Genomic DNA, 21,947 nt, shown 5'->3' with positions numbered 1-21,947 from the left:
AATACAGTGGCATGACCTAGGCTCACTGCAACCTCTGCCTCCTGGGTTCAAGCAGTCCTTCTGCCTCAGCCTTCTGAGTAGTTAGGATCGCAAGTGTGTGCCACCACGCTTGGCTAATTTTTGTGTTTTTAGTAGAGATGGAGTTTCACCATGTTGGCCAGGCTGGTCTCGAACTCCTGACCTCAAGTGATCTGCCTGCCCTGGCCTCCCAAAGTGCTGAGATTACAGGCGTGAGCCACCATGCCCACCCCGGGTTGCACTCTTATAAGCACATTCATCATCCCTTCCTTTCTTCCACTTTCCTTTCCCTCATTACTCACTCCACTCAACATCCAAAATTCTTAGAAACCATCCAATCATTTCTCAATATTTAATGTTTCATCCTTTCAAAAACCTTATATGCAGGAAATAATACAATATGGAACCTTTTGAAATTGGCTTCCTCTTTTTTTTTTTTTTTTTTTTTTTTTTTTTTGAGACAAATCTCGCTCTGTCACCCAGGCTGGAGTGCAAGGGCACAATCTTGGCTCACTGCGACCTCTACCTCCCGGATTCAAGTGATTCTCCTGCCTCAGCCTCCTGACTAGCTGGGACTACAGGCGCATGCCATCATGCTCTGTTAAGTATGTGTTTTTAGTAGAAATGGGGTTTTACCATCTTGGTCAGGCTGGTCTCAAACTCTTGACCTCGTGATCTGCCTGCCCTCAGCCTCCCAAAGTGCTGGGATTACAGGCGTGAGCCACCATGCCCAGCCGAAATTGGCTTTCTTAAAAAATTAGCATAATTCCCTAGGTATTTATCTAAGTTGTATCTATCAACACTTTGTTCTTTTCTGTTGCCAACTAGTTTTCCAAGGAATGGATGAATCATATTTTTAATTTTCCACCTGTTGAAGGATACCTGAACTGATTCCAGTCTTTATTACAAATAAAGCTGCTGTGAACATTCGTGTACAGATTTTTTGTAGATATGGGTTTTTCTGTCTTTGGAATAAATACTAAAGAGTGATATTGCTAAGTTGTACAGTAATTGCATACATAATTTTCTAAGAGACTGCCAAACTGTTTTCCAACCTGGCTGTACCATTTCATTGTTCCACCAGTGATATATAAATGATCTATATTCTTCATATTCATGCCTGCATTTGGTGGTGTCACTATCTTTAAAATTTTAGCCATTTTGACTGATGTGTAGTGATATCTCATTGTGATTTTAATTTTCACTTCCCTAATAGCTAGTGGTGCTGAACGTCTTTTCATGTGTTTATTTTCCACAGCTGTATCTCCTCTTCAGAGAAATTTCTGTGCATGTCTTTTGCTCATGTTACCAGATTTTTTTTTTACTATTAAATTTTAAGAGTTTTTTTTTTTTTAAATTCTAGATACTAATTCTTCATTGGTAGCAGCATTTGCCAACATTTTCCTCAGTCTATAGCTTGTCTTTTCATTGTTTTAATGGGATCTTTCACTAAGTAAAATTTTTTAATTTTGATAACATTAAATTTATTAGTTTTTCCTTTTATGGATCATGCTTTCGGTGTAAAGTTTAAGAAATCTTAGATCCTGAAGATTCTTTCTATTTTTTTCTAAAAGTTTTAAAGTTTATGTCTCACATTTATGTTTGTATCTATTTTGATTAATTTTTTATGAGCTGTGAGACTTAGATTGTGTTCATTTTTGTGCCTATCGATGTTAAATTCCTCCAGCACTGTTTGTTGAAAAGATTTTCCTTCTTCCATTGAATTGCTTTTGTATCTTTATAAAAAACTCAGTTGGGCATATTTGTGTAGGTCTATTTCTGGGTTCTTTGTTTTGTTCCATTTATCAATATGTCTATTGCATTGTCAATGCCACAGTGTCTTGATTGCTATGATTACATAGTAAATCTAATACAACATAGAATAATTCTTCCCATTCTGCTCTTAATCCAGATTTTTTTTTTTTTTTTTTTTTTTTTTTTAGCTGTTCTAGGGCCTAATACTTTCCAGATACATTTTGGGATAAGGTTTTCTATGTCTACAAAATCCCTTCCTGGGATTTTTATAGGAATTGGATTATATCTATAGATCAATTTGGGAAGAATTGACAACTTTTCTATGTTGAGTCGTCCAACTCATAAATACGCTATGTTTCCCTATTTACTTAGGACTTTAAAAAATTCATTTCATCGGCATTTCAAAGTTTTCAGCATACAGATTCTGTACACAATTTGTTAGACTTATCCCTATTTCATTTTCTTTGAAACAATTGTAAACTGTTATGTTTAATTTTAGTTTCTACATATTCATTGTCTGTATACAGAAATAAAGTTGATTTTTATGCATTGATCTGAGTTTAAGAAAGCCCTCATGCGTATTAGTTCTAGGATTCTTTTTTTTTTGTCTACGTAGATCTATATCTACGTAGACAATCATGCTACCTATGAGCAGGTCCAGTTTTATTTCTTCCTTTTTGATCTTTATATGTTATTTATTTTCCTTGCTTTATTGCAGTGGCTAAAACTTCCAGTAGTATGATGAATACAGTGATAAGAGTGGACATTATTGCTTTGTTCCCAATCTTAAAGGAAAAGCAAGCAGTCCTTTAATGCTAAGTATATTAGCTGAAGGTTTTTTGTAGATGCTCTTTATTAAGCCAAGAAAGTTCCCTTCTCTTCTTTTTTATTTTTATCACAGATCTTGGTAAATGCTTTTTTTGTGTGTCAATTGTTAAGATCATACAAAGTTTTAAATTTAACTTATGATGGATTACATTGATTGATTTCAAATGTTGAACCAGCCTTACATACCTGGAATAAACCCCACTTGGTTATGGTGTAGAATTCTTTGTATACATTGCTGGATTCAATTTCTTAATATTTTGTTGAGAATATCTGCTTCTAAATTGACGAGTGATACAATTCATTGTATTGTCTCTTCTAGGCTTGTTATAAGGGTAATACTAACCTCATAAAATTAGTAGGGAAGTGTTTTTGCTTCTTCTATTTCTGTAGGAGAATGTGTAAAATTGGTGTTAATTCTTCTTTAAATTTATGGTAGAAATCTTCAATACAACTATCCAGACTTGGAGATTTCTTTTTGTGGAAACTTTTATTTACAAATTCAATTTCTTTGAAGATTACAGAACTGCCCAGATTGTCTGTTTTATCTTGATTGAGGTTTGGTAGTTTTAGGTTTTCAAGGACTTGTTTCTTTTCTTTTAAATTGTTGACTGTGTGAGTTTAAAGCTATTCATCATATCCTTTATTTTTCTTCTAATGGCCAAAGGATTCATAGTGATTTCCTCTTTTTCATTCTAATTTTTATGTGTCTTTTTTTGGCCATTGTTATTAGAGGTTTATGCATTTTATTGATTTTCTTTCAAACAGACAGTGTTTTGCCTCATTCATTTTTTTCTATTTTTGTAAATGAATGCAGGTCCAGCCGTTTGCTGCTTGCAAAGTCTCAAGAATGAGTGAGGTCTGGTAAAAGGAAAGTGACTTCATTAACAAAAACTAGCAATAGGGAAGTGGCTGGATTCACATCCAAAGCAATCACATTGAATTTGTAGGGAGAAGGCTAGGGTTTATAAAGATAAACTTGGTATGGGACACATGCAGTTGTGTTGAGTGCAAGGTGTGTGTGTCCTTTTTCACTGGCTATCTTGGATCTCCGTCTACCTGGAGTGTGGGCTGACATCTTCTGAACAATGGCTGGTTTGGTGACTAGCTGTCTTGAGGTAATCTCTGGAATTCTGCTTGGTCTCTAGGCTTGGTCTGTCTCAAGATTAGCCCTTGAACCCCTAAGTAAGCACATACTTAGATACTGGCATAATTAGATGAATGTGAAGGGAGTACACAGTGGGAAAGGAGGGAACATGCAGTCTATTTTAAGGTTAAGGGAAAAGGCTGTTGCAGTTTGCTTCAAGATTATGTCTTAAGACTAAAACAGAAAAAAAGTTTTAAAATGCGTTATGGAGTTAAGCTGCTGGTTACCTTTTCATTTTTTTAAAAAAATCATTAATTTCTGCTTTTATCTTTATGATTTCCTTCCTTTGCTCCTTTTTCTTCTAGTTACTTGAATTACTTAGGTTATTGATTTGAGACATTTTCTGCTTTTAGTGCTAGAAATTTCCTCACAGCTCTAGTTTTTTCCCCCTACATATTTTGAGATGTTATATTTTCATTTTCTTCCCATTCTATGTATTTTTAAAATTTCCTTTGAGACTTCCTCTTTGATATATCAAATATTTAGAAGTCTTTTAATTTTCAAGTATTTGGATATTTTCTGTTGTTTTTATTTTATTGATTTCTAATTCGATTTCATTATGGTTAAAGAATTCACTCTGTATGGTTTCAATTATATATATATATTTTTTTTTTTTTTTTTTGAGACGGAGTCTTGCTCTGTCGCCCAGGCTGGAGTGCAGTGGCGCAATCTCGGCTCACTGCAAGCTCCGCCTCCCGGGTTCACGCCATTCTCCTGCCTCAGCCTTTCCAAGTAGCTGAGACTACAGGCGCCCGCCACCACGCCCGGCTAATTTTTTGTATTTTTAGTAGAGACGGGGTTTCACCGTGTTAGCCAGGATGGTCTCGATCTCCTGACCTCGTGATCCGCCCGCCTCGGCCTCCCAAAGTGCTGGGATTACAAGAGTGAGCCACCGCGCCCGGCCGGTTTCAATTATTTTAAACTGCTTGAGGTTTGCTTAATCCCCCAGGATATGGCTTGGTGAATGTTCCACGGCCCTTGGAAAATGTGTACTCTGCTGCTGTTGGTGGGAGTGTTCTCTACATGTCAGTTACATCCTGTGGGTTGATGGCCTTGCTCAGTCTTCTGTATTCTTGCTGATTGTCTAGTAGCTCTATTAGCTGCTGAGAGTCAGATGTTAAACTTCCCACCTATAATTGTGGAACTGTTTCTCTCTCCTATCAACCCTGTTTTTGCTTCATATATTTTAAGGCTCTGTTGTCTGCAGCATACACATTTGGGGATCACAACATTTTCCTCATGGATTGATCCTTTTACATTATTTAATGTTGCTCTTTGACTTGCAATTTTCTTTCCTCTGAAGTCTGCTTTATATTAATATAGCCACTCCTACTTTAATTAATGTCTGCATAATACATCTTTTTCCTTCCTTCTACTTTCATCTTACCTGTGGTGTTGAATTCAGAGAGTTTCTTATAGATAACATATTGTTGGATTCTGTTTTTATCTACTCTGCCAGTCTCTATCTTTTGTCATATTTAGACTATTCACATTTAAGTAATATGTTAGGACATACATCTGACATTGTTTGCTTTCTTTTTGTTTTCTCTGTTTCTTATTCTTCTGTTCTCTTTCCTTACCTAGTTGTCAGTAACTTACATCTTTAGGATTCCATCTTATTTGTAGTATTTATTGTATAGTTTTCTTAGTTGTTGCTTTAGGTTTTACAATACACGTATGTAACCTGTCATAGTCTATTGGTATCAATGTTTGCCACTTTGAGTGAAGTTTAGATACCTTACTGTCATTTAGGTCTTTCTATTCTTCCCACTTTTTATGTATAGTGAGCTTAAGTATTTTCACTACATAAAAAGAGAACTGTATCAGATGGTCATATAATTTTTGCTTTAACCATCAAATATAAATTTGGCAACTCATGTATTGAAGGATATTTATTATATCTTTCCTAATTTCTAAAATCTACTTTAATGTTTTCCTTTTCTTTCTAAATTTCCAAGTCCTTTTGTTGTTGTTGATTTCCTTTCGTTTTAGCGAATTTCTTTTAGGTACTCTTTAACGATACAACAAATTTTCTTAGTTTTCCTATGTTTGAAAAGTACTTATTCCTTTCACTCCTTGGAGGAATTGTGCCACTTAGTGAATCTACAGTTGACAGTTCTTTTCCTTCAATACTTTTAAAAATAGTCACTCCCTTCTGCGCCCTATGGTTTCAGGTGAAATCTCAGCTGACTTGAATTGGTGTTGCCTCATGAACAACATTTGATTTCTCTCCAGCTGCTTTCAAAATTTATTCTGCCTTGTTTTTTTGACGTTTAATTATGATGTGATAGGCATGAACTTCTTTGGGTTTACGATTCTTGAGGTTTGCTTAACTTTTTAAATCTGCAGCTGTATGTCTTTTGCCACATCTGGAAAGTTTTTGCTATGATTTCTCTAAATGCTTTTCCAATGGCTCTTGTGCCCTGTGATGTAAGGGGAGGACTGGGAAAGGGAAGTCCCTCCCAGCCACGCCATCTCTGCACTGAGGCGCACTCCAGCTCCTGTGAAAGGGGCACCCGCCGCAGCCCGGGCAGTGTTCTCCAGTCAAGCGGGGCGTTTCCAGCTGGCTCTGTCCTGGGACACAGCCCGGTCAGGAGAGGGGAGCCACACCGCTTATTTTACCGATAAAACGTCATGTGAAGAATGTAGCCGAGTGGTTAAAGAAAGGACTCTGAGTCGCCATGAGGTATCCACTGTGAGCTGTGGCCGCGCGTCTAGCGTAGAGGGCACGAAAGGCAGGGCTTGGAGCTTAGGCCTCAGAAGGCCGCGGGGAGGCCAGTGCACCTCCTGCCTGGGCTGGGAGCTGCTGGCTGCTGTGCGGGGCACCGGCAGGGGCTGACGTCACAAGGAGGTCGCAGACGTCACAAAGAGGTCGCTTCCGCACGTGCAGGACTCAGCTGCAAGGGCGTGGGACGCGCAGGCGCCGGGAAGCCCACGGGGCAGAGACCGGAGCGAGCCCGCCCTTCTCCAGCGGCGCGGCCTTCCATTCAAGCCCCCCATCGGCAGGGCCAGCGGGGCCGCAGAAGCGTGGCTCGCAGGGCCCAGCCGCATGCACCGAGCTGAGCGCGCGCTGGCCTGTGTGAAGCCCAGGCAAGAACGGAGTGATTGGTAGAGAGGAGGCTTTGCGTTTTCAGGAATGCACTGTCCCCTTACCAGGAGCTCTGCAAGTGAGCAGGAATGGCAGAAAGTAGCCTGTGCAGAGGCAGGAGAATGGGAGTTCGCCACAGACTGTCCCTCTCTTTTCCTCCCGGCCAGAGTCTCATCCAGCCCTGGGGAAGGAAGACACACGGTTGCAATCACGCACCCCCACACCTGTCCAGATCTTAGCTCGTGGCGTCACCCCTGAGGCTGGAACAGTCTCTGAAGAGGGGCTACACAGTTCCACGGGGGAACTGTGGAGGAAAACACAGGCCTGGCCTGCCAGCGAGGGAGCAGAGGGGCAGGGGAGTCCCAGAAAACGCTCTGGTCAGTAGACGCTTGAAGAGAAAACTCCGCCATAGAAGGGTAAGTTTTTATAAGGTGAAAAGAAACATCTGTAGCCAGAGATGGATATAAGAATAGCATAGACAGCCCGGGGAACAAAGCGAGACCCCATCTCTACAAAAAATACAAAAATTAGTTGGATGCTGTGGTGCACGCCTGTGTTCCCAGCTGCTCAGGAGGCTGAAGTGGGAGGATCCCTTGAGCGCGCGAGGTTGAGGCTGCAGTGAGCTATGGTCAGGCTACTGCACTCCATCTTCGGTGACAGTGCAAGACCGTGCCATTAAAATGACTTCAGGAGGAGCAAAGGATCTATTTAGGGCCAGCAATGTCTACTTTAAAAAATTATTGTGAGGATGGAGTCTGAAATTTTAAATTAAAAATGAGTACAGACGTGGAAAAGCACTCAATAAACAGAACTTTTACATATGTAGCCTAAGGTGAGGGAGTCCATTTACTGTGGCATTAGCCTGAGGTTCAAAAGTAGGCTCAAATATTTTAATATTCTAGAATGTTTATTTGCTTGAGTAAAAATCAGAAGGGGTAATTACAGGATGACGGTGATAGTCTAAGTGTAAGTTTTTGATCTCTTCAGGTCCTCCATACAAACAGGTAGAGCAAAATGGACCACATCTGCAATAAAATTAGGTAGCAAGTTTTATTCACAAGCCTCAAGATGAAAGCTGTTGGGGACAAATTCCCTATAGCTAGGCCCATATGGCAACAGCATCTGGAAGGAGTAAGCTGAGGGAAGCAACACAGTATCTTATAGATCTGAGAGCAGAAGACTCAAAGCACTCCTGGATAATTACTGGACAGTAGTGGGCTTATATGTAAACAGCAGATGAAATAGGGAAAACATTTTTCATTGCCGTTCACATGTGAATGCAAAGAGTTTAAAGAAGTGTTCACTCTTGGTGTGATATAGTCCGTGGATTTTGACAAATGTATAATGACATCTATCCACCATTATAATATTGTACACAATAGTTTCATTGCCTTAAAGTTCCTCTGTGCTCTGCCTGTTTATACCTCTCTTCCAGCTGCCTCTGCAACCACTAATCTTTTTACTATCTCTATGGTTTTACTTTTCCCAATATGTCTTATAGTTGGAGTCACAGAGTATGTAGCCTTTGCAGATTAGCTTCTTTCACGTCTTGTTCCTGTTGCTTCACCTCCTTGCCAGCATTTGATGTTGGTGTTTTAGATTTTAGCCATTCTAATAGATGTGTGGTGGTATCTTCTTATTGTTTTAATTTGCAATTCCTTAATGATGTATTATGTTGTGCATCTTTTCATATGCTTAGTTGCCATATGCATGGCTTTTTTGGCTAGGTGTCTGTTCAGGGCTTTTGCCCATTTTCAGATGGTTTGTTTTCCCATTGTTGAGTTTAAAGAGTTATTTGTATGTTTTAGATAGCAGTCTTTTATCAGACATGTCTTTTGTAAGTATTTTCTGCCAATCTGTGGCTTGTCTTCTAATTCTTTTGACAGTGTCTTTTGCGAAGCAGAAGTTTTTAATTTTGGTGGTGTATCTAAAAAGGCATTGTCGTTTGTTAGTTTCTAGGAGTTGTATAGTCTTACATTTTATATTTAAGTCTGTGATCCACTGTGGGTTAATTTTTTGTGAAGTGTGTAAGATCTGTGTCTAGATTCATTTTTTTACACGTGCCTGTCCAATTGTTCCAGCACTGCTTGTTGAAGACACTTACCTTTGTGAAATTGTGTTATCTTTACTCATTTATCAAATATCTGTTATATTTATTTGAGTCTTTTTCTGGGCTTTCTATTCATTCCATTGATCTAATTGTCTATTCTTTTGCCAATACCTTGCTGTCTTGATCACTGTAGCTTTATAGTAAGTCTTAAAGCTGGGTAGTGTCAAGTCCTTCAACTTTGTTCTTCTCATTTAATATTTAGTTGGCTATTTTGGATCTTTTGTCTCTCCATTATAAACTTTAGAATCAACTTAATACTCACAAAAATAACTTGCTAGGATTTGATGGGAATTGTGTTGAATCTATAGAGCAAGTGTGAAAAACTGCCATTTTGACAATATTGAGTCTTCCTATCCATTAGCATGGAATATCTTTCCATTTATTTAGTTATTTGGTGTCTTTCCCTACAGTTTTATAGTTTTCTTTAGAGAGATTGTACATGAATGTTGTTGGAATGATACCTATTTTACTTTTGCGGTGCCAATGTCAATGGTAATGTGTTTTTAATTTCAAATTCTACTTTTTCATTGCTAGTATATAGGAAAGTGATTGATTTTTGTATGTTAACCTTTTTTTGTATACTGCAACCTTGATAATGATTTACTAGTTCCAAGAGCTTTTTTTGGTTGATTCTTTTGTTTTTTCTACATAAACAACCATGCTATCTGGAAGCAAAGACAGTTTTATTTATTTCTTCCAAATAAGTATATGTTTTATCTCCTTTTCTCATCTTATTGAATTAGCTAGTACTTCCAATACAGTGTTGAAGAACAGTGGGGAGAGGAGACATCCTTGTCTTGTTCTTGATCTTATCAAGAAAGCTTCAATTTTCTTACTGTTAAGTATGATGTTAGCTGTGGGGTTTTTGTACATGTTCTTTATCAAGTTGAAGAATTTTCTTCTATTCTTAGTTCTCTGAGACGTTTTATCATGAATGGGTGTTGGGTTTTGTCAAATGCTTTTACTGTATGAATTAATATGAACATGTGATTTTTTTATAGCCTGTTGATATGGTGGATTACATTAATTGATTTTCTTTTTTTTTTTTTTTTTTTTTTTTTTTTTTGAGACAGAGTCTCGCTCTGTCGCCCGGGCTGGAGTGCAGTGGCGCAATCTCGGCTCACTGCAAGCTCCGCCTCCCGGGTTCACGCCATTCTCCTGCCTCAGCCTCCGAGTAGCTGGGACTACAGGCGCCCGCCACCGCGCCCGGCTAATTTTTTGTATTTTTTAGTAGAGACGGGGTTTCACCGTGGTCTCGATCTCCTGACCTCGTGATCCGCCCGCCTCGGCCTCCCAAAGTGCTGGGATTACAAGCGTGAGCCACCACGCCCGGCCTAATTGATTTTCTAATATTGAATCAGGTTCGTATACCTGGGGCAAATCCCATTTGATCATAGTGTATAATTCTGTTTATACATTGTTGGATTTTATTTGCTAACGGTTTGTTGAGAATTTTTGTATCTATATTCATGAGAGATATTGCTCTGTAGTTTTCATGAGAGATGTTGCTCTGTAGTTTTATTTTCTTGTGATGTTCTTCTCTGGCTTTGATATTAGGGTAATGCTGGCCTTATAGAATGAGTTAGGAAGTATTCCTTCTGCTTCTATCTTTGGAAAAGATTGTAGACAACTGATATAATTTATTCCTTAAATGTTTGGTAATATTTACTAGTGAATCCATATAGGCCTAGTGCTTTCTTTGGAAACTTATTATTGATTGAATTTATTTAATAGGTATAGGCCTATTCAGATCATGTATTTGCAGATGCACATAAATTCTAGATGAAATAGATAATTGTCAAGAAAAATACAATCTGCCAAAATTTACTTTAGTCAAAGTCTAACAGACCAATTATGATAGAAGAAATAAAGAACATGGTTGAAGCGCACCCTCACAATGAAGGCATCAAACTCAGATGGAGTGACAGGAATTCTACCAATCAGATAAATTCCAAAACTACTTATAAAGCTTGTGGGTATGGAGAAAGAAAAAAAAATCCTTATAGTTTTGTGAAGCAAGTATTACATCAAAACTGAAACTGACAAATAATTGTAGTAAATATATTATATAATCACTATATTAATTGAAATATATTACTTCAAAAAAATTAGATAAAATATTAGCAAGCAGAATTTAACAGCACTTTAAAAATAATATGCCATTATCAAGCTGAGTTTATTCCAGTAATGTAAAGGTTATTCAATATTAGGTAATTCGTTAATACAATCCATCATGTTTATAGAGATAAGAAGAAAAACGTTCCAATCTCCATAGATGCATAAAAGTATTTGAAAAAAATCCTTAAAAATGGAAATGAAATATAAATATATGGATATATTCTTAACATGAATACACACACAAGCATGCATTTGTGCATGTACTAGCCCAAAAGTTGAATTTTGCTTAATGGGAAAACTAGAGACTGTGTCACTAATGTGGGATGCTGACCACCTCCAGTACTATTGAATATTGTGTTACAGATACTAATCAGAGCAAGTAGATAAGAGAAAAAAACTAGAGGCACAATATTGGCAAAGCAAGAAGTAATGCCATTTTTCTTTGCAAGTAACATGATCATATATCTGGAAGTTCCTCCTCATCCAAATCAATGGAAAAACTGCAAATAACATGACAGTTGAGTAAAAATATATCTTAAGTCAAACAACTCAGAAACAGAAAGACAAATACTGCATGTTTTTACTTATAAGTGAAAGCTAAATAATGTATACACATATACAGAGTATAGACTGATAGACATTGGAGACTCAGAAGGGTGGGGAGGTGGGAGGGGAATAGAGGATAAAAAATTACTTAATGGGTGTAATGTACATTAGTCAGATGATGGATTTTGCTACCATGCAATTAATACAATTTAGATGTTTGTCCTCTCTAAATCTTGTGTTGAAATGTAATCCCCACTGTTGGAGGTGGGGCCTGGTGGGAAGGTGTTTGGGTCATGGGGGTGGATTTCTCATGAATGGCTTAGCACCATCCCCTTGATGATGAGTGAGTTTTTGCTCTGGTAGTTTATGCAAGATCTGGTTGTTTAAAAGAGTGTGACACTTCCTCTCTCTCTCTCTCTGTCTCTTTTTTTTAAATTTTTTGAGACGGAGTCTGTCTCTGTCACCCAGGCTGGAGTGCAGTAGTGTGATCTTGGCTCACTGCAACCTCCGTCTTCCAGGTTCAAGCAATTCTCCTGCCTCAGCCTCCCAAGTAGCTGGGACTACAGGCGCATGCCACCATGGCTGGCTAATTTTTATATTTTTAGTAGAGACAGAGTTTTGCCGTGTTGTCCAGGTTGGTCTCAAACTCCTGACCTCAAGTAATCCACCTGCCTTGGCCTCTCAAAGTGCTGGGATTACAGGCATGAACCACTGTGCCCAGCCTCTCCTTTGTCTCCTTCATGCTCCTGCTCTCACCATGTGATGAACCTGCACTCACTTTGCAATGATTGGAAGCTTCCTGAGGCCCTCATCAGCAGCAGACATCAGCACCATGTTTCTTGTACAGCCTGTAGAACTGTGGGCCAGTTCAACCCCTTTATAAATTACCTAGCCTCAGTATTTCTTTATAGCAATGCAAGTACAGCCTAATACAGAAAATTGGCACCAAAAGTGTGACACTGCTATAAAGATACTTGAGAATGTGGAATCAGCTTTGGAAGTGCATAGCAGGAAGAGGTTGAAAGAGTTTGGAGGGCTCCGACGAAGACAGGAAGGTGAGGGGAAATTTGGAACATCTTAGAGACTGGTTAAATGGTTGTAAGCAAAATGCTGGTAGAAATACGGACAGTGAAGGCCAGGCTGACAAGGTCTCAGATGGAAATGAGAAAGTAATTTAGAACTGGCATAAAGGTCACCCATGTTACAACCTGGCAGAGAATTTGGCTGCATTGTGTTCAAGCCGTAGGGATCTGTGGAAATTTGAGCTTAAGAGTGATGGCTTAGGTTATCTGGTGGAAGAAATTTCTAAGCAGCAAAGCATTCAGGATGTGGCCTGGCTGCTTCTAATAGCTTAGATCAGGTACAGGAGCAAAGAAATGACTTAACATCAGAACTTACTATTAAAAGGAAAAGTTTGGAAAATTTGGAGCCTAGCCATGTGTCAGAGAAAGAAAAAGCATTTTCAAGAGAGGAATTCAAGCAGGCTGTGGAGCAAACACTTGCTAGAGAGTAGCCTAACTAAAAGGGAGGCACGTGCTAATATCCAGGACAATGGGAAAAAGGCTTCAAAGGCATTTCAGAAGTCTCTGGGATAGCTCCTCCCATCCCAGGCTCAGAGGCCCAGAAGGAAAGAATGGTTTTGAGAGCAAGGCCCAGCCTTGAGACACTGTTCTCTCCATCCCAGCAGCTCCAGCTCCAGCCTTGGCTAAAAGAGCCCCAGACACAGCTCAGGCTACTCTGGAGGGCATAAGCCATAAACCTTGGTAGATTCCATGTGGTGTTAAGCCTGAAGATATGAGGAATGTAACAGTGAAGGGTGGTTGGCAGCTTGCCCCTAGATTTCAGAGGATGTATGGGAAAGTCTGGGTACCCAGGCAGAAGCCTGCTACAGGGGCAGGGCCCCCACAGAAAGCCCCTATTACAGCAGTGCCAAGGGGAAATATGGGGTTGGAGCCCTCACACAGAGTCCCCACCAGGGCACTGCCTAGTGGATCTGTGAGAAGGAGGCTACTGCCTTCCATACCCCAGAATGATGATTCACTGGCAGCTTGCCCCCTACATCTAGAAAAGCTGCAGACACTTAACTCCAACTTGTGAAAGCAGCTGTACCCTGAAAAGCCGTGTTGGGAGGTGCTGCTTAAGACCTTGGGAGCCCATCCCTTGCATCCTTGTCATGGATGCAAGGCATGGAGTCAAAGGAGGGTATTTTGGAACTTTGAGATGTAATGACTGCCCTGCTGGGTTTCAGACTTGTATAGGGTCTATAATCCCTTTGTTTTGAGTAGTTTCTCCCTTTTGGAATGGGAATGTTTACTCAATGCCTGTGCCACAATTGTATCTTGGAAGTAAATAACATCTTTTGATCTTACAGGGTCATAAGTGGCAGGAACTCATCTCCAGATGGTACTTTGGACTTGGGCTTGGGAATTGGGATTTTTGAGTTAATGTTTTTGGTGACTATTGTGAAGGAATGAATATATTTTGCAATGTGAGAAAGATGTGAAATTTGAGGGACTTGGGGCTGAATGATACAGTTTGTATATTTGTCACCTCCAAATCTCACATTGAAATGTAGTCCCCAGTGGTGGAAGTGGGACCTGGTAGGAGGTGTTTGGGTCATGGGGGCGGATCCTTCATGAATGGCTTAGCACTCTCCCGTTGGTAATGAGCGAGTTCTCACTCTGGTAATTCATACGAAACCTGGTTGTTTAAAAGAGCATGGGCCCTCCTCCCTGTGTCTTGTTCCTGCTTTCGCCATGTGATGCACCTGCTCCCCCTTTTCCTTCTGCCGTGATTGGAAGCCTCCTGAGGCTCTTATCAGCAGCAGATGCCAGCCCCATGCTTCTTGTACAGCCAGCAGAACTGTGAGCCAATTAAACCTCTTTTCTTTATAAATTACCCAGCCTTAGGTATTTCTTTATAGCAATGCAAGAATATCCTAATACAGTAATATATTCATGTAACAAAATTGTACTTGTATGCCTTAAATTTATACAAAGAAAATATCGATTTATAGAGTGAGTATATACACACATGCATACACGTGTGTGTATATATTTGTATACACATATATGCACTTTATATATTAAATTGTATTATATTCATTCATATAAATATATATTCTAATATTTATTAATATACACATATGAATAAGTATGTATATTCTGCACTTGATCTTAGCCTAAAGGCTGAGAAACAAATATATATATTTATATATATATTTATATATATTTTTTATATATATTTATATATTTATACATTTATATATTTTGATGTATATATAAATATATATTTTATATATTATATATTTATATATATTTATATATATTATATATTTTATATAGTAATATATTTACATATATTTACATATATTTATACATATTTTTATATATTTATATATATTTATACATATATTTATATATATATTTATATATATTTATATATATATTTATATATAGTACTATGCACACATACACACACATATGTGAAGATATAATGGAAGAGAAGAACCCATTTACAAAAATAGATGTAACAAAAATACAAAGACATAAATGTAGCAAGAAATGATCAAAATCTATATGAGGAAAACTATGCATACTTTTAAAAGACATAAAAATAGATTTGAAGACATGGAAAGGCACCATATTCTTGGATAGATAAGCTAACATTATCCTAACTTTTAAAATCCCAGCACAATAATAGCCATAACTTTTTTTTCTAGATCAAGACAATTTGCCTATAAAGATTGTTTGGAGGAGCAAGGATATGGGGTTCTGCGAGACATTCAATATGCAATAAAGCCTATAAGTAAAGCGGTGTGACATAGGTCCATGAAGAGTAGACAGACTAATAGAATAGAATATCCAGAAACAGACACACTTACATTTAAAAGTTTACTGTAACAGGAAAGTGGGATTTCAAATCATCAGGGGAAAAGAAAAACTTCAAAAAATTGAATAACTGAGTGACCCTATGGGAAAAAAAAAGAAATTGGATTCATTTTTCACATATCATGTCAATTACAAAAGAATAAGAGATTTCATTGCAAAAAAAATGGAATCACATGTACAGTAAAAGAAAACACAGATGAAATTCCTGTATAATTTGGCATCAATTTAAAATTCAGAAACAGTAAGAATAAAATTGGATATGTTTGAATAATAAAAATTTTAAAAAGTAATTTTCAGGGCAACACCATAAACAAAGTAATGACAAACTAGGAAAAGATATTTGCAATTTATATTGCAGAGAAAGGGTTTATATTCTCAATATGCAAAAAGCTTCTAATACTACAGAAGAAAATAACCTAGAGCCCTATGGAAAGATCAGAGTAATGTTTCATTCACAGAAAAATAAGTGCAAATGACTCTACACCACATGAAAAGATGCTCATAGCTTCTGATATAAAAGAAATCCATATGAAAACTACATAAGATTCCATTTTTAACCTACCAGATTGGCAAAGTCCTAATTTTAACAGTATATTCTTTTGGCCAGGCTATGGGGAGATAGGCACTCCTGTATATTGTTAGTAGCAATAATCTGATGTGTACTACCTCAAATCAGTGAGGAAAAGATAAAATAGAATCCATTTTTTCAGACCAGACATCAGGAGTGGAATTCAGCAATGCCTAGAAAAATTGTACATGCCTTCATCCTTCTCCGCAGCAATTGGAATTACATAAATGTATCCCACAGTTACACTGACAGAAGTTCTAAGAGGCATAGATGGCTGGGCATGGATTTCCGTAGATGGAAATACAGGCTCATTCCAGTAATTCCAGCATTTTGGGAGGACAAGGCAGGTGGTCCACTTGAGCTCAGGAATTTGAGACCAGCCTGGGCAACATGGCGAAACCCCATCTCTACAAAAATTATCCAGGTGTGGTGGTGCATGCCTGTGGTCCCAGCTACTTGGGAGGCAGAGGTGGAAGGATGGCTTGAGCCCAGGAGGTGGAGGTTGCAGTGATCCAAGATCATGCTACTGCACACCAGATTGGGTGACAGAGCCAGACCCTGTCTCAGAAAAACAAAAACGAAAACAAAAACAAAAACAAAAACAAAAAACAAAGACATAGATGAAAGGCTGTTTATGCAGGACTCTGTAACAGCAAAAACTAGCAACTACCTAAACATCTATACATAAGGTTGACTATACTATGATATATCTCCACACTGGCATACCATGTAGCTACAAAAAAGTAATGAGGAATATTCTATTGACCTCTACATGGTTATGCCAAGTATGTGTGTGAAATAACAATAAAGCAAGGTAGAGAAAAGTGGGTATACTGTGCTGCCATTTAGCTAAGAAGGGGAGATATGGTTCTGTATACCTCTCTGTATTACACAAACCACAAATAATGGGAGGATAGCTTACCTACGGAAGGGATAGAATAGAGAGGACAAGGATAAAAGCTATACTTTTTTTAAGAGCTTGTTTTTATAGATTTGATTTTAGCACCACAAAATTATTTTGCACAATTATAAAGCAAATTTAAATTAAAATGGTCTTTAAAACTCAAAAATAAAATGAATCAAACTTTTAAATATGTATCCAGTTGGTTGCATAACCACACAGAAAGAAATATTCCATGTAGCTTTAAAACACAGTAATTTGTGTATCCCTAATGGAATATATTCTTAGATAAAGTCTATTTGCAAAACAAAAAGCAAAACTTAAGTTATTTACAGTAATCATATTGTTGGAGGAGTGCTGGTATTGCTATTCTAAATTGTTGTGGGTATGTTGTGGCTATAAAAACAGAGCCTGGGAATAATTATGTGGTTCTCCAATTCTATCAGTTTGTGTATTATTGAGAACTGGGATTCACTGTATGAGAAAAAAAATACAGATGCAAGACTGAAAGGGTTAAATAAAAGCCTTATAATTATGAATTTGGATTAGAAGTATTAGCATAAACTCATGATATATTACATTTCCTTTAAAAACACCGAAATACACATATTTCCTAGTTTTGTCAACTAAAATGTCCTGGGAAAATAACGATGAACTCAGAAGTGAGGAGGAGCTCTAGAGCTGAGATTGTGATCCTGAAATACTGTGTCTTATTAAGAGAAACCAGAACGCCTGAGAGAAATGACTGATTCCAGGTTTGGGGCAAGGAATATAAAGAATAAGCATAAAATGTCTAGTCATGGCAGATATCACAGATGCTAACAACTACTACCAAGGTCACGGCAAAACTCAGGAGCTATCTTGAATAGGGTCCCAATAGCCAAAGGGGAGATACTAGCTACAATGGATTAAACACATAAAATGGGATTAAATCCATGCATTTGTAATCTCATTGAAAAAACACGCATATGTTTAATCTTGGAGAAGGAAAGTGAACCAACTCATTCGTAGAAAACGAGTAAATAAAGGGAACCAAGCATTTCCCCTGGCTTTCTCATGCCATGTGTGCACTTGGTAGGCAAAGTTTCTCTTTATAAAGCATTTTAGTTTATAAATGAAGAAGGCATATGACATCAGAATGCTACCTACCATTGCGTAGCTCCTAATGAATTAGTGGGTCTAGGCGCTGGTAGCCAATGGCTGCTGTCATCACAAAAAGAGAGACGAACGCATTGTGGGTATCCTAATGGAAAAACACACATTCCTGATCAAGCAGTCTTGCGGAGGAGGAGGAGGAGGGGGAGAAAAAAACACCCTAATTTAGTCAGAACTTTGGATCCAAATACCACTTTATGAAAAATACGAAGGGTAAAAAAGCATATAAAACAACACCCTGGGGATACAATCAGGAAACTCCAAATTGTGAAATATCTGTAGGACAAACAACCTATTTCTTTGACAAATAAGTTGCACGGAACAAAAAGAGATGGAGGCAAAGTATCTATAGGCAAAAGGGATTTAGGAAATATATCATCCAATCACAGTACATGGACTTTATTTGGATGTTGATATAAACTAATAAATCACTGAGAAAATAACATTTATGAGACAATTAGAGTAGGAACGCTGGCTGGCAGTATGATGATATGAAAGAATTATTGTTAATTTTTTAGGCACGATACGTTAAAACAATCCTCATGTTCTAAAGACACATATTGAAACATATGTGAATAAAATTATAAAATGTCCTGGATTTTCTTCAAAATAATGTGAAAAATGGAGAAGTGGGTTGGGTAATTTCTGACGCCCAGAGGCGGGGACAAGCGGGACATTATGATATTCTTTTTGCATTTGTATATATTTGAAATTTTCAAAATTAAAAATGTAGAAAAATATTTCATGAGGGCTTAAGAGCTGCACACTTATGCCCTTGTAGGCATCTGGCCTTCAGAATAACTTAGTGTTTTCTGGAAGACCTCCTGGCCTCATTATTTTGTATTTCTAACATAAAATCAGAGGTAATTTGAAATTTTATTTGTAATGGCTTTCTTTGCAAGTGTACTTCTACCTGAATTGGCTTTTCATGGCTCCAAAATTGCTCTCTGGGTTTAGGTAGAGACATCTGGCCATTTCGGATGAGTACACCTATTGGCAGGTGGACAGCTTTCTGCATATGGGCCATACCATTACCATAAATCCATATGCATAAATATGCATGAAATAGGTGCCATATGTTGGTTCACTGCTTAACATTCACCGAGCAGACCTCCCCTGTTCACCCTTCTTACTCTCCTCTAATCTTTTCCTTTTGTCTAATCACTGGAGCTCCTAATTTCATCCTGTGCTATTTTACTCTTTTTTAGTTTTTCTTTTGCTTCTTTGGGGGAAGACAAGAGCTCCCCCAAAACTAGGGGAATGTCAGTCAAGGCATGGGGGTAGCAGTAGGGCCCATGTAGGCAAGGAGCAGCGGAGGAGGGCGAGCTAGATGGTGTGTCAGCTCACATAGGATCCTGGGAGTTTGTGGTGTAGGAAGGATTTAAACCCCAGCGATTTTGGTTTTCTGTTGCTGCATCACAAACTACCCTCAAAAGAAAAACTGAACATTTTATTGGGAGGGGTCTTTCTAACTTAAGTTATTCCTCTGCCCCATGTAATGTTGGCTGGGGAAAAAATCGTCTGGGGTTTGGGTGGGCTAGAAAGCCTAGGCTGGTTCATCCCCACGTTGGGCCCCTTGGTGGGGATGGCTGGAAGATTAGGCTCAGTTGGGATGCTGGTGAGGCCTGGGCCTTCTCTCCCACTAGGTGGCTTCAGCGCCTCTCCTCCTGGCATTGCCTTCCATGTGGTCTCTGTGTGGCCTGTCACACAGGGTAGGCAGACTTTTTTAAAAAAATTATTATTATAGTTTAAGTTCTGGGATACATGTGCAGAAGGTGCAGGTTTGTTACATAGGTATACACGTGCCATGGTGGTTTGCTGCACCCATCAGCCCCTCATCTACATTAGGTATTTCTCCTAATGCTATCCTTCCCCTAGTTCCCCACCCCCTGCCAGGCCCCAATGTGAAATGTTCCCCTCCCTGTGTCCATGTGTTCCCATTGTTCAATTCCTACTTATGAGTGAGAACATGTGATGTTTGGTTTTCTGTTCCTGTGTTAGTTTGCTGAGAATGATGGTTTCCAGCTTCCTCCATGTCCCTTCAAAGCACATGGACTCAGCCTTTTTTATGGCTGCATAGTATTCCATGGTGTATATATGCCACATATTCTGTATCCAGTCTATCATTGATGGGCATTTGGGTTGGTTCCAAGTCTTTGCTATTGTGAATAGTGCTGCAATAAATATACGTGTGCATGTGTCTTTATAGTAGAATGATTTATAATCCTTTGGGTATATATCCAGTAATGGGATTGCTGGGTCAAATGGTATTTCTGGTACTAGATCCTTGAGGAATCACCACACTGTCTTCCACAATGGTTGAACTAACTTACAGTCCCACCAATAGTGTAAAAACATTCCTACTTCTCCACATCCTCTCCAGCATCTGTTGTTTTCTGACTTTTTAATGAATTGCCATTCTAACTGGCATGAGATGGTATCTCATTGTGGTTTTGATTTGCATTTCTCTAATGACCAGTGATGATGAGTTTTTTTTCATGTTTGTTGGTTGCACAAATTTTTTTTTTTGAGAAGTGTCTGTTCATATCCTTTGCCCACTTTTTGATGGGCTTGTTTGTTTTTTCTTGTAAATTTGTTTAATTCCCTTGTATATTCTGGATATTAGCCCTTTGTCAGATGAATAGATTGCAAAAATTTTCTCCCATTTTGTAGCTTTCCTTTTCACTCTAATGATAGTTTCTTTTGCTGTGCAGAAGCTCTTTAGTTAAATTAGATCCCATTGTCAAATTTGGCTTTTGTTGCCATTGCTTTTGGTGTTTTAGTCATGAAGTCTTTGCCCATGCCTATGTCCTGAATGGTATTGCCTAGGTTTTCTTCTAGGATTTTTATGGTTTTAGGTCTTATGTTTAAGTCTTTAATCTATCTTGAGTTAATTTTTGTATAAGGTATAGGGAAAGGGTCCAGTTTCAGTTTTCTACATATGGCTAGCCAGTTTTCCCAACACCATTTATTAAATAAGGACTCCTTTCCCCATTGCTTGTTTTTGTCAGGTTTGTCAAAGATCAGATGGTTGTAGATGTGTGACATTATTTCTGACACATCTGTTCTATTCCATTGGTCTATATAACTGTTTTGGTACCAATACCATGCTGTTTCAGTTACTGTAGCCTTGTAGTATAGTTTGAAGTCAGGTAGCATGATGCCTCCAGCTTTGTTCTTTTTGCTTAGGATTGTCTTGGCTATAGGGGCTCTTTTTTTGGTTCCATATGAAATTTAAAGTAGTTTTTTTCTAATTCTGTGAAGAAAGTCAGTGGTAGCTTGATGGGGATAGCATTGAATCTATAAATTACTTTGGGCAGTATGGCCATTTTCATGATATTGATTCTTCCTATCCATGAGCATGGGATGTTTCCATTTGTTTGTGTCTGCTCTTATTTCCTTGAGTGGTGGTTTGTAGTTCTCCTTGAAGAGGTCCTTCACATCCCTTGTAAGTTGGATTCCTAGGTATTTTATTCTCTTTGTAGCAATTGTGAATGGGAGTTCACTCTTGATTTGGCTGTCAATTATTGGTGTATAGGAATGCTTGTGATTTTTGCACATTGATTTTGTATCCTGAGACTGCTGAAGTTGCTTATGAGCTTAAGGTGATTTTGGGCTGATATGATGAGATTTTCTAAATACACAATCATGTCATCTGCAAACAGAGACAATTTGACTTCCTCTCTTCCTGTATGAATACACTTTATTTCTTTCTCTTGCCTGATTGCCCTGGCCAGAACCTCCAATACTATGTTGAATAGGAGTGATGAGAGAGGGCATCCTTGTGCCAGTTTTCAAAAGGAACGCCTCCAGCTTTTGCCCATTC

The 21,947-nt window shown here is 38.3% G+C and overlaps 1 long non-coding RNA gene across 4 annotated transcripts in view; it reads left to right on the top strand.

The window, feature by feature from the left end:
• The first annotated feature begins 6,666 nt into the window (after positions 1 to 6,666).
• LOC129472470 (uncharacterized) overlaps positions 6,667 to 21,947 on the top strand; it is a 34,050-nt gene continuing 18,769 nt past the window's right edge. For all 4 annotated transcript variants that reach the window (XR_008653953.2, XR_008653952.2, XR_010118823.1 and 1 more), the window contains exon 1: positions 6,667 to 7,249. This is a non-coding gene — a long non-coding RNA (uncharacterized lncRNA). The remainder of the gene's footprint in view (positions 7,250 to 21,947) is intronic.

Source organism: Symphalangus syndactylus, chromosome 22 (assembly GCF_028878055.3).
Source record: "Symphalangus syndactylus isolate Jambi chromosome 22, NHGRI_mSymSyn1-v2.1_pri, whole genome shotgun sequence".
Taxonomy (NCBI): Eukaryota; Metazoa; Chordata; class Mammalia; order Primates; family Hylobatidae; genus Symphalangus; species Symphalangus syndactylus.
The sequence above is the reverse complement of the archived record's forward strand: the minus strand, read 5'-3'. Positions and strand labels throughout refer to the sequence as shown.